General features: G+C 36.5%; 1 long non-coding RNA gene across 1 annotated transcript; it reads left to right on the top strand.

Moving 5' to 3' along the window:
- The first annotated feature begins 9658 nt into the window (after nucleotides 1–9658).
- Nucleotides 9659–11156, top strand: LOC123907153. The gene is made up of 2 exons (XR_006809176.1): nucleotides 9659–9844; nucleotides 10785–11156. It is a non-coding gene; the product is annotated as an uncharacterized LOC123907153 (long non-coding RNA).
- Nucleotides 11157–12041: the final 885 nt, after the last annotated feature.

The following is a 12041-nucleotide window of genomic DNA, read 5'->3' as shown; positions in this document are numbered from 1 at the left end:
GGTTCACTACAAACCTATGAGGTAGCTACAAATGAAAAGATGGATAAGAAAAACAAAAGTATTGCGTTTGTTTCAAATGCTGAGGAAGAAGATCAACTGAGTGACACAGAATCTGAACAAAGCATCTCTGATGCAATGGTTCTTTTGGGAAAACAATTTAATAAGGTGCTAAAAAGAATGGACAAACGCTCTAAGACAGGTGCAGCTGACATTGGTCGCAACACTTACAGGAATTTCAGAAAACCTGTAACAGATGAGAAATCAGCTCCAAATAAAGGTGTTCAATGCCATGAATGTGAGGGGTTTGGTCACATTAGAAGTGAATGTGGAACCTTTCTGAAGAAACAAAAGAAGGGGTTAACTGTAACTTGGTCAGATGAAGATTCTGAAGGAGAAGCCGATACTGCAAAAGCTATACATGTATTGACAAGTGTTTGCACATCTGACACTGAGTCATGTGAAGAAGAACTAACCTTTGATGAACTTGCTGAATCATATAAAAAGTTGTGTCTAAAGAGTGCAGAAGTCTGCAGAGTCTCTGAAGAGCAAAAAGAAACAATCACTAAGTTGCAAACTGAGAAAGCTGCTAATCTGTCAAGAATCTCCGAATTTAGTACTAAATGGGAAGATAGTTTAAAGATCATTGAGGAACAGAAGGCAACTATCATCAACTTAGAAGCTGACAAGATCAAACAACTGACTGAGATAGCCCATCTGAATGAAGAGGTAACTGAATTAAACTCTCATCTTGAGAATTTAAAGAAGCATGTTCTTAGGCTATTCAAAGGAAGTGATTTAGATGAAATCCTGGAAACTTTGCCTGCTCCTAGTAGATCCAAAACAGGCATTGGGTATGAATACAAAAATGTTAATAGAATTATGGATTACAGCAAAGAAGGGAAATATATGCCTGAGATAAGTAAACAACCGTCTCCAAAAATGCATGACAGGATGTCGTCACACCTGTCTCCTAGACAGCAGAGACAAGTGTTGCCACATGTGGCACCACATCAGCAAAGATGGCAGAGACCTAGGTTTATACCTAGACCAAGAAGCAGGTACCACTCATGGAGATGTCATCACTGTGGAAGAAAGGGGCACATAAGGCCTTACTGCTACAAATTGTATGGGTATCCAAGTGAAATTCCACAAGAGTCTGATCCATCCATTACTAAAACAAGGATGGAATGGAAGCAAAAAGATGAAACAGTCAATACCAAGGAGTATACAGCTGAAAGCAGTGGGAAGAGTTTGATTGCCCATACGTCTCTCAGAGCCTCATCAAAAGAAGATTGGTACTTTGATAGTGGTTGTTCTAGACACATGACTGGTGTTGAAAAATATTTAAAGGAAGTAAAATCCTATGCCACAAGTTTTGTGACATTTGGAGATGGAGCAAAGGGGGAAATCAAAGGTATTGGAAGACTGATTGATCATGGTCTACCAAAACTTGAAAATGTTCTCCTTGTAAAAGGACTAACTGCCAATCTAATCAGTATAAGCCAACTATGTGATCAAGGCATGAAAGTCAACTTTACAAAAAATGAATGTCTGGTCAGCAATAATGAAGGAGACATCCTTATGAGGGGTGTTAGATCAAAAGACAACTGCTACTTGTGGATCCCTCTTGAAGAAGCTAGTGTATCTACATGTCTCTTAACTAAAAATGAAGAGGTTAAGCTGTGGCATCAAAAATTAGGACACCTTAACCTGAAGAGCATGAAGAGAGTCATATCAGAAGAAGCTGTCAGAGGACTACCAAGCTTACAGATACAGGAAGGCAATATTTGTGGTGAATGTCAGATTGGGAAGCAAACCAAAGTGTCGCACCAAAAGTTGCAACACTTGTCCACCTCTAGAGTTCTTGAGTTACTACATATGGATCTGATGGGTCCCATACAAGTTGAGAGTCTTGGAGGTAAGAAATATGTTCTTGTTATTGTTGATGACTTCTCTAGGTATACTTGGGTGAATTTCATTAGGGAAAAATCTGAGACTTTTGAAGAATTCAAAAATCTTTGTATACAACTTCAAAAAGAGAAAGACTGTGGTATTGTAAGAATCAGAAGTGACCATGGTAAGGAATTTGAAAACTCTAAATTTGCTGATTTTTGTGCTGCTGAAGGAATAATTCATGAATTCTCTTCACCAATTACACCTCAACAAAATGGTGTGGTTGAAAGAAAGAATAGAACCTTACAGGAATCTGCTAGAGTAATGTTGCATGCCAAAAATGTTCCTTACAAGTTCTGGGCTGAAGCCTTGAATACAGCATGTTACATTCACAATAGAGTAACATTAAGGAAAGGTACTGCTACAACATTGTATGAACTATGGAAGAATAGGAAGCCTACTGTGAAGTACTTCCATGTGTTTGGGTCAAAATGTTATATTTTAGCAGATAGAGAACCTAGGAGAAAATTGGATCCCAAAAGTGATGAGGGGATATTTTTAGGTTACTCAACCAACAGCAGAGCGTACAGGGTTTTTAACTCCAGAACAAGAACTATGATGGAATCAATTAATGTTGTTGTTGATGACAGTGATACAACAAGTGCAGATCCAGCTGAAGAGACAGATGTCATAACACCTGTCCCAACACCTGATGATGATCAAACTGAACCTGAACCTGATCAACATTCTGAGTCTACTACAGAGGTTCCTAGATCAAACAAGGGACCATCTACTAGAACACAGAAGAATCATCCTCTGGAACTTGTCATTGGAAATCCAAATCAAGGAATTGCAACAAGAAGATCAAAAGAAGCAATTTCCAATTCATGTTTCATATCAAAGATTGAACCAAAGAATGTTAAAGAAGCTTTGACTGATGAATACTGGATCAATGCTATGCAGGAGGAACTAACTCAGTTCAAAAGAAGTGAGGTATGGGATCTAGTACCTAGACCAGATGGTATAAATGTTATTGGTACAAAGTGGGTGTACAAGAACAAAACTGATGAAAATGGTGATATTACTAGAAATAAAGCCAGACTTGTAGCACAAGGATACACCCAGATAGAAGGAGTAGATTTTGATGAGACTTTTGCTCCAGTTGCTCGCTTGGAGTCCATAAGATTACTCTTGGCTGTGGCATGCATTTTGAAATTCAAGCTATATCAAATGGATGTAAAAAGTGCATTCCTAAATGGCTATCTAAATGAAGAGGTATATGTTGAGCAACCAAAAGGGTTTGTAGATCCAAGCTTTCCTAACCATGTTTACAAACTAAAGAAAGCACTTTATGGATTGAAACAAGCCCCTAGAGCATGGTATGAAAGGCTGACTGAATTTCTTGTCAGCCATGGATACAAGAAGGGTGGAAATGATAAAACCTTGTTTGTAAGAGAAGAAAAAGGGAAGCTAATGATAGCTCAGATATATGTGGATGATATTGTATTTGGTGGAATGTCGCGACAAATGGTGGAACACTTTGTGCATCAAATGCAATCTGAATTTGAAATGAGTCTTGTAGGTGAGCTAACTTATTTTTTAGGTCTTCAGGTCAAACAAATGGAAGACACCATATTTATCTCTCAAGAAAAATATGCAAGAAACATTGTGAAGAAATTTGGTATGGAAGGTGGTAGTCACAAAAGGACACCTGCACCTACACACTTGAAGCTTACCAAAGATGAGAAAGGGGTTGATGTGGATCAAAGTCTCTATAGAAGTATGATTGGGAGCTTACTATATCTCACAGCTAGCAGGCCTGATATCATGTTTGCAGTTGGAGTTTGTGCTAGATATCAATCTGAACCCAAGATGAGTCATCTGACTCAAGTAAAGAGGATCTTCAAATATGTCAATGGCACATGTGGCTATGGAATTCTATACTCTCATGGTAATGATTCTACCTTAATTGGATATTGTGATGCAGATTGGGCTGGAAGTGCTGATGATAGAAAGAGCACCTCTGGTGCATGTTTCTTCTTGGGAAACAATCTAGTATCTTGGTTTAGTAAGAAGCAAAATAGCGTGTCTCTATCAACAGCTGAGGCAGAATATATAGCAGCTGGGAGTAGTTGCTCTCAATTGTTATGGATGAGACAAATGTTGAAAGAGTATAGTGTGGAGCAAGATGTCATGACACTTTACTGTGACAATCTGAGTGCTATAAACATTTCTAAAAATCCTATTCAACATAGTAGGACTAAGCACATTGATATACGTCATCATTTTATAAGGGAGCTTGTAGAAGAAAAAATTGTTACACTTGAGCACATTGCATCGGAAGAACAATTAGCAGACATTTTTACTAAAGCGTTGGATGCAAGTCAATTTGAAAATTTAAGAGGCAAACTTGGAATTTGCCTTTTTGAAGACAAATAGCAGTTACAGCATGCAATGCGTGTAACTACCTCTCATCACTTTAAGTTACACGCTAATCAAGGAAGTTCTCATTCAACTTCCCACAACCTCCATCAACCACAATCATTACTTATCATCTATTCTCTCTCTCACGCTCAAAAACTCTCTATCTTCCTCATCAACATTTCTCTGACTTCTCCTCTTCTCAGAAAACTTCAATTCCAAATCATGTCTAACTCCGCCAAATCTTCACCAACAAAGACAGATGCTCCTACACCTGTCATTAATCCTGCAGAAGAGAATGTTGACACATCTGGTAAGACTTCTGTTAATTTAGGTCTTAATGTTGAAAATCCTACTGAAACCCTAGGTTTAAAGGACCCTGCTATGTCTGAAAAATTGGGGAAAACTGTTCCTAACCCCCCTACTGTTGTTGATACTAATATTGGTGCTTCCACTGAGACCAATGAGGCTGTTGCTGATGAGTCTCTCAAGAAAACTGCTCCTGAGACTCATGTTGCGCCGAATGTTGCAACACATGGCGCTGCGCCAAATGTGGTGCCAGATGTTCCCACATCTTTGGCACAAGAAAATCTGGTGGACTATTCTGAGTCTGATGAGAGTCCCCCACCTAAGGCTACTGATAAAGAAGCTGTTCCTGATAAAGTTGTGAATGAAACTCCTGAGGTAATAATTGTTAATGAAAATGAAACTACTGCTAGTGATAAGGCTATTCCTGCACATTCTGAAGCTAGTGTGGCTAGGAGGACTAGAAGTAGAGTTAATAAAGGTGTAGAGACTGCTAGTACACCTGTCCAAACACCCAAACCCTCTAAGGCTGGAAAGGATACTGGTAAAAAGCCTATGTATGGACCTCCAAAACCTGTCAGTAAGGTGGTTCCTAGAACTGAGACTAGGAAAAGGAAGGCTCCACCAACTAGTGATTCTGATTTTGAACCTGAGACAGATGTTGCTGCATCTGGCAGCACATCTAGGAAGAGTATAGGAAGGAAGAAGATCCCTCAAACAGTTCCCTATGCTCCTTTAGACAATATATCATTTCATCTGGAAAATGGTTCTGCAAGATGGAAATTTGTGTATCACAGGAGGCTGGCTCTAGAAAGAAATTTGAAAGATGATATTCTTGAATGCCCTCTTGTTGTTGAAACTCTTGAGTATGCAGGTTTGATGAAAACAGTGGTTGGTTTGGACAAGTGCTATGACAGGCTTGTCAAGGAATTTTTGATTAATGTGGCTGCAAACTGTAATGACCCAGCAAGTCCTGAGTACAGGCAGGTGTTTGTACGTGGAAAGTGTGTGAATTTCTCACCAATTGTGATTAATCAATATCTCCAAAGAAGCTCTGATGAAGTGGCTCCTCTAAAAGCCACAGATAATGAAATCTGCAAGGTCCTCACTGGTGGAAAAATTAAAGTGTGGCCAAGTAAGGCAAAACTGTCTGCAACTTCCCTCTCACCATTCTATGCTGTTCTAAATAGGATTGCTGCACATAATTGGGTGCCTACAACCCACTCAGGTGATGTAGCAAGAGGATTGGGTAAGATCATCTATGCTGTGGGTACCAAGGCCAATTTTGACTATGGAGCTTATTTCTTTCTAGAAACTTTAAGCCATGCCCTGACTTATGCTGTTGAGAAGCCAGTTGCTCTCCCTACTCTGCTATGCAATATCATTCTTGAGCAACACCCAGATATACTAAGGAGTACTGATGTTCCTTGTAAAAGGAAAGGGGTGTTGGTGATTGAGCAGAGGCTGCTGGATGGGACAAATGCTGCAGCAGGTGTTGGCACATCTGTCCAGGGTGGTGTACTTTCAAGGAAGCAGATGATTGCAGACTTGACTGAGACCAGCAGAGCTCTTGAGGCCAGGAAGCTGAAAATAGACCGTGTGATTGAGGCACTCAAGGCTGAGGAAGCTGCTGAGATGGCTGAGGTTGAGCCAAATGGACAAGAAGGAGAAGAGGCTAGTGAGTCTGAGGATGGTTCTGAGGATGTGATGGAGGACTCTGATGAAAGTTCTTCAATTTGATTGCTGGTGTTTTTCTTAGTTGTTCCTGATGTACTTTTGTTGTTTTTCTTTGTTGTTCCTTTTATGGGCAAGGCCCTGGATTTCTAGCACATGTGTGTGCTCTATGGTCTGTAATAACTGCACACTGATATTCTCTATGTTCTAGTACACTATGATTTCCTATGCATAATGTTTGGCTAAATTGTGGCTAAAAAGGGGGAGTAGTGTGTGTGTGTGACAAGTGTGTGGTCAGATGTTCTCACATCTGGTGACCTGACCTGTGTTTGCATGAATTGTTCGTATGCTCGCATTGAGGGGGAGTGTGAGTGATATGCATGTACTGAGGGGGAGTAGTGAATATTCTTTCTCTATCTGGTGTGTGTATGCATGAATTCAGGGGGAGTGTGAGTGAAATTATCTCTTGGTCGCCTGAATGTGTTTGATGACAAATGTTGTGCCAAGTGTTATGGCACCTGACTATTGAGTCCACTATCTCTTATGACTGAGAATTTATTTTTCTCAGATGTTTATGGGAATTTATTTTTCCCTGTTGTTCTTATACTGAAGGAATGCGCCTTAAACTATTAGGAGTTTATTTCTCCTACTTCTAAGCATCTACTATTGGGAGTTTATTTCTCCCTTGTGTTGTTCCATGAGGCTAGTTGTGCTTTATTCCGCTGTTGCATTACCTCTGATGCTACTTGACTTTCTTGGAAGTAGTTTTTATTATGTGTTACTTTCTTTCCTAGTTGTGTGATCATGTTGACTCGAAGGAAAGGTAATACTGTATCTCTCTATATACTGGTCTAATATTGTTTTAGCCAAAATTTGCCAAAGGGGGAGATTGTTGGGTTTTTGTATGATTGGCTACATTTTGCAAAAACATATTTTAGCCAAGTGTTGAGACAAGTGTGCTGACCCCAAGTGTTGTGACAAATGTTGTGACACTTTGGAACAACACCTGACTCTGTTCTGCGCGCGCCAGCTGGATGTTATTATTTTCTACTCAATCTTTTGAAGATCTGTTTGAAGAATTATGTCAAGGTTTCTTACAGAAGAAGGCGCACGTGTTTAATGTGTTTCATGAGGCAGCTAAACCCTAGTTTTATTTTCCAAAAGAATTATATTTTTGGAAAATATATTTTTGCGGTTTCAAAAATATAACTATTGTTTTCAAAAATATATCACTGCTGCCGCAATTCTAGAAGCCCTAATTTTGTCTTGAAGCCCAAGTCGTTCTACTACTATAAATACGAAGGCAAGCATATGGTTTCAAGCATCTAAAATCGTGTTCTTACAAAGCGTGTGTTTTAGGGATTTTAGAGTGTTAATTGTGAGCCTATCTTGTGTCTCATTGATGCAAGCTTAGGACCTGAGTGTTATTGAGTTGTAAGTGTGAACTTCTCCTAAGCTTTGAAGTACGGAGATTGTTCTATTGTGTTGTGTGGTTTACTCGCAAGCTTTTAAGCAAGAGTGAATCCTAGTTTCTTAGGAGTGTGTCTCCACCTGGTGTGTTTTGTGGAATTGAATAGCAGCGCTGTCTGTGTTGCTAAGGTGGGAATTGGGACGGGGTCTCATATCTAGGAGTTCCTAGGTAGAAGGGTCATTGGGTAGTGATTAAGTGAGAAGTTGTAAACGGGTGAGTTTAGCTTCGAAGTAATACTGCTGATAGTGGACTTCATTCCTGGATTGGTATCCCCCAGAGTAGGCTTTAGGCTGAACTGGGTTAACAACTCTCATGTGTTATTTACTTTACTGTTTGTGTTGTTTTATGTTATTTGCTCTGTTTATAGACAAGTGTTGGCACACCAGTAACAACATCTGTCTACAACAGACAAGTGTTGCTACACCTTGAGCAACACCTGCCCACTGTGTGCCAGGAATTTCAAAGATAACCGAAAACGCATAGAAAGATTGAAGAAGAAGAAGCATATTGAAAGCTTCGGAAGCAATTTTTATTGATTGATTAAGGAAAGTAGTTACAAGCACATTTATATAGGTGAAGGTAGTTCTAACAAACTGCTAACAAACTTCTAACAAACTATAAGCTATACTACTCTACATAAGGTGTACACTAAGTAAAGATACACAAGTACTAGGAAGGATAGCTAATGTATCAAGTAACTTGTAAAGTGTAATAAATCTCATCACAAATTCACAAACAATATAAAGAGTTTTGTGGCGGAATTTATGCCCTCACAATTAGTGTCAAATGTAAAATTCTCTGACAAATGTTTGTGAGGCTCTCGTTTCTGTTAAGTTTTCCACTAATAGGTTTGAAACTCAATTATATTATATTGTGATGGAAATGTACCCTCTCTAAATCAATCTTTTATAGTTGTCGGTGGAAAGAAAGACTTCTGCAAAAGTGTTCTTTCAATCTGGTTTCGTGTTTTTGTCATTTGTTGTTGCTAGTTTAGATAGACTCAAAGTAACGCTTTTGAACAAATAGAATATGTAAAAGAAAAATCTAACAAAGCACGACACTATATTTTTAAATCCTAGAACCTTATTATTAGAATTTGAGAGGCCTATACTCAACCACAAAAGCTAGCTTGAGAGTTGAGGTTTGCACTACATTTATAAAGGCTATCTATGCCATATCTATAGCCAATGTGGGACTTCTAACACACCCACTCACGTCCAGAACTGAACAAGCTGGAACGTAAAATCAACAACAACGGGTGACCCAAATATGGGAGGTCTCCACAACAAACAACAAATGGATCTAGGATAGGCTCTGATACCATATTATTAGAATTTGAGAGGTCTATACTCAACCACAAAAGCTAGCTTGAGAGTTGAGGTTTGCACTACATTTATAAAGGCTATCTATGCCATATCTATAGCCAATGTGGGACTTCTAACACACCCCCTCACGTCCAGAACTGAACAAGCTGGAACGTGAAATCAACAACAACGGGTGACCCAAATATGGGAGGTCTCCACAACAAACAACAAATGGATCTAGGATAGGCTCTGATACCATATTATTAGAATTTGAGAGGTCTATACTCAACCACAAAAGCTAGCTTGAGAGTTGAGGTTTGCACTACATTTATAAAAGCTATCTATGCCATATCTATAGTCAATGTATAAGAAAAATCTAACAAAGCACGACACTATATTTTTAAATATGTAAAAACCTTACATTTTGATGTATACTAAAAAGAGTCATATTGTTGTCATGATTTTTAGATTTTCCCTTCTCTATTATGAAGGGATAAAAATAGATATAAAAAAATATAATGTAAGGTCAAGTAATTAATTGAATGAGCTAAAGAGACAAACATATTTTATGCATACATCTAAGAAACATTAATTTAATAATAATTATGATTTATGAATAGTTTCAAATTAACAAGCATGAAGTTTTTTCACACTATAAAGCTACCAAATGATTCTTATATCTAGATTCATAAAAGTAAAAATATGGTTAAAGTTTATATGTTTACTTATGTTATGGTTATCTTTTTTTCCATAATAATTTCTATAGCAAATAGCTGTAAGTAATTTTTATTATCGTTTTTAAATTAGCTTTGAAAATTTAGTTTGATATACTGGTATTTTTATACAAAATTTAATATCATATGATATTTTTATATTAATTTATAGGGTTAAATAAATTTTTTGTCCCTATAAATATGTTAAATTTTGCTTTTAGTTCCAATAAAAAATTTCAGCAAGTTTTAGTTCTCAAATATCTTTCGTACCATTATCATCTCTACTTTTAAGTCAACTCATCTATATATAGTTTTGGGTTTACAACGGAGTAAGCAATAATCGAATTTAGGACCTCATGCATATTACCTAACCTAGTGGATTGTCAACTCATCTATATTACTTATTATTTTCGGCATTCATGTTTAGTACATTGTATAAACCTCTTTGACAAAACTTTAATTTCCCGATCAATATTTTATAAGTTTTAATGAGTTTTTATATTTATATTTATAATAATATAAAAATCTCTCCCTACAAAATTTAGTTTTTTACAACACATTGGATGAATTAGATATGAATTTCTAACTTTTTGGCGCATAAAAAAATCATATTTAATTCATCAAATTTAATAAATTCTAAATTATTGTGGGAGATAATTTTTATATAATTATAAATATAAATATAAATTAAAACTCGTTAAAAAATATGAAAGTATAGATGAGTTGACTTAAAAATAAGAATTAAAAGTTATGAAATAAAATATTTAGGAGACAAAATCAACTTGCTGAAATTGTTTATATAGACTTAAAATAAATTTTAAGAATATTTATACGGTTTAAAAACTTGTTTAACCGTAATCTTTATTAATATAATTTGAAATTTTAAATGATTGTTGTCTAACTTTGATATATGTATAAGGATTTCTAATATTTTTTACCTTTAAATTTTCTTATTCAAATTGTTTCACCCTCATTTTGATAAAGTTCCTTAATTCTTAATAGTGTTCCTCACCATGTGCCGAAGTAACGATGATTGTCGATATCTTTCGTGTATTGATGGTGTAATTCCAACCTGTGGGTTTCCATTTCATGTGACCGGATCTGAGGGATTTGGACTTTGTGGATGTATACGTCGTTTAAATTAGTGGCTTGTGAATGTATACTTATGTACAAAGCAGTAAAATTTAATTAAAATAAAAATAAAATTATGTTGCTGCTATCTCGAGTGGATTAGTTTTCGCAGTTGCGCACGGATGATCCCTGTAATTTACCAAAAAATTATGTTGTTGCTCTTATGATTTGTCTCACTTATATTTATTTTAGTAAATTATATACTCCCGGGTTTTCAAAGAAGTTTGAATAACATTTTTCTCATCTCTTGTGTTAAGTATATACTTTGGTCCATTTTAGTAAAATTAAATATTTTTGTGATAAAAATTAACTTTAAATCTCTATTTTATGTTAAAATAATTTCAAGCCATCATTCTTTTTTTTTTTTTGGCATAAATGCAGTTTTACCCCTCCTGTTTTGATTAAATCGAAATTTTACCCCCCTTATTTTAAAACAGAGTTTTACCCTCGCTGTTTTATAATTTTTTGGATTTTGCCCCCCTAAAATTCTGCTTTCGAGTCATAACTTAAAAGCTTCTCACACAAGTCAATTTGGATCAATAATTCACTAAACGTATACCGAAATTACCGTAATCGAGTTATCTTTCCACAGAATCAAACCCCTCTAAATTTGGAGTTACAAAGAGAGATTAATTACCATTTTAGTGAAGGTATGCCCCCAAAATTCTGCACAAAATCTGTTTTCGAGTCACAACTTCAAAACTTCGCACAGAATTCCATTTACATCCTTAATTCACCAAACTGGTACCGAAATGACCGCAATCGAGTTACTTTTCCAAATAATCAAACTCCACTAAATTTGGAGTTACAGAGAGAGATTAATTATCATTTTAGTGAAGGTCTGTCCAAATTAATTATTGTATGGAACTACTACTAGTATTTTTGTCATGTCTCTCACCCTGTAGCTCATTTTTTAATAGTATTTACATGTCCGGAAAGCTAACGAAATTACCCTTGTTGTCATTTAAATTTCCTCAAATTTGGAGTTACAATGTGTTTGGTAGACGATGTTGAATTTGAAGGTCAGAAGTAGATTTCTGCAAAATTAGTAATTAGACAGACCTTCACTAAAACGGTACACGATTATTGATCCAAATTGATTTTTGTGTGAAGCTTTGAAGTTGTGAC

This window comes from Trifolium pratense, linkage group LG2 (genome assembly GCF_020283565.1).
Source record: "Trifolium pratense cultivar HEN17-A07 linkage group LG2, ARS_RC_1.1, whole genome shotgun sequence".
Lineage (NCBI taxonomy): Eukaryota > Viridiplantae > Streptophyta > Magnoliopsida > Fabales > Fabaceae > Trifolium > Trifolium pratense.
This window is presented reverse-complemented; position numbering and strand designations above follow the sequence as displayed.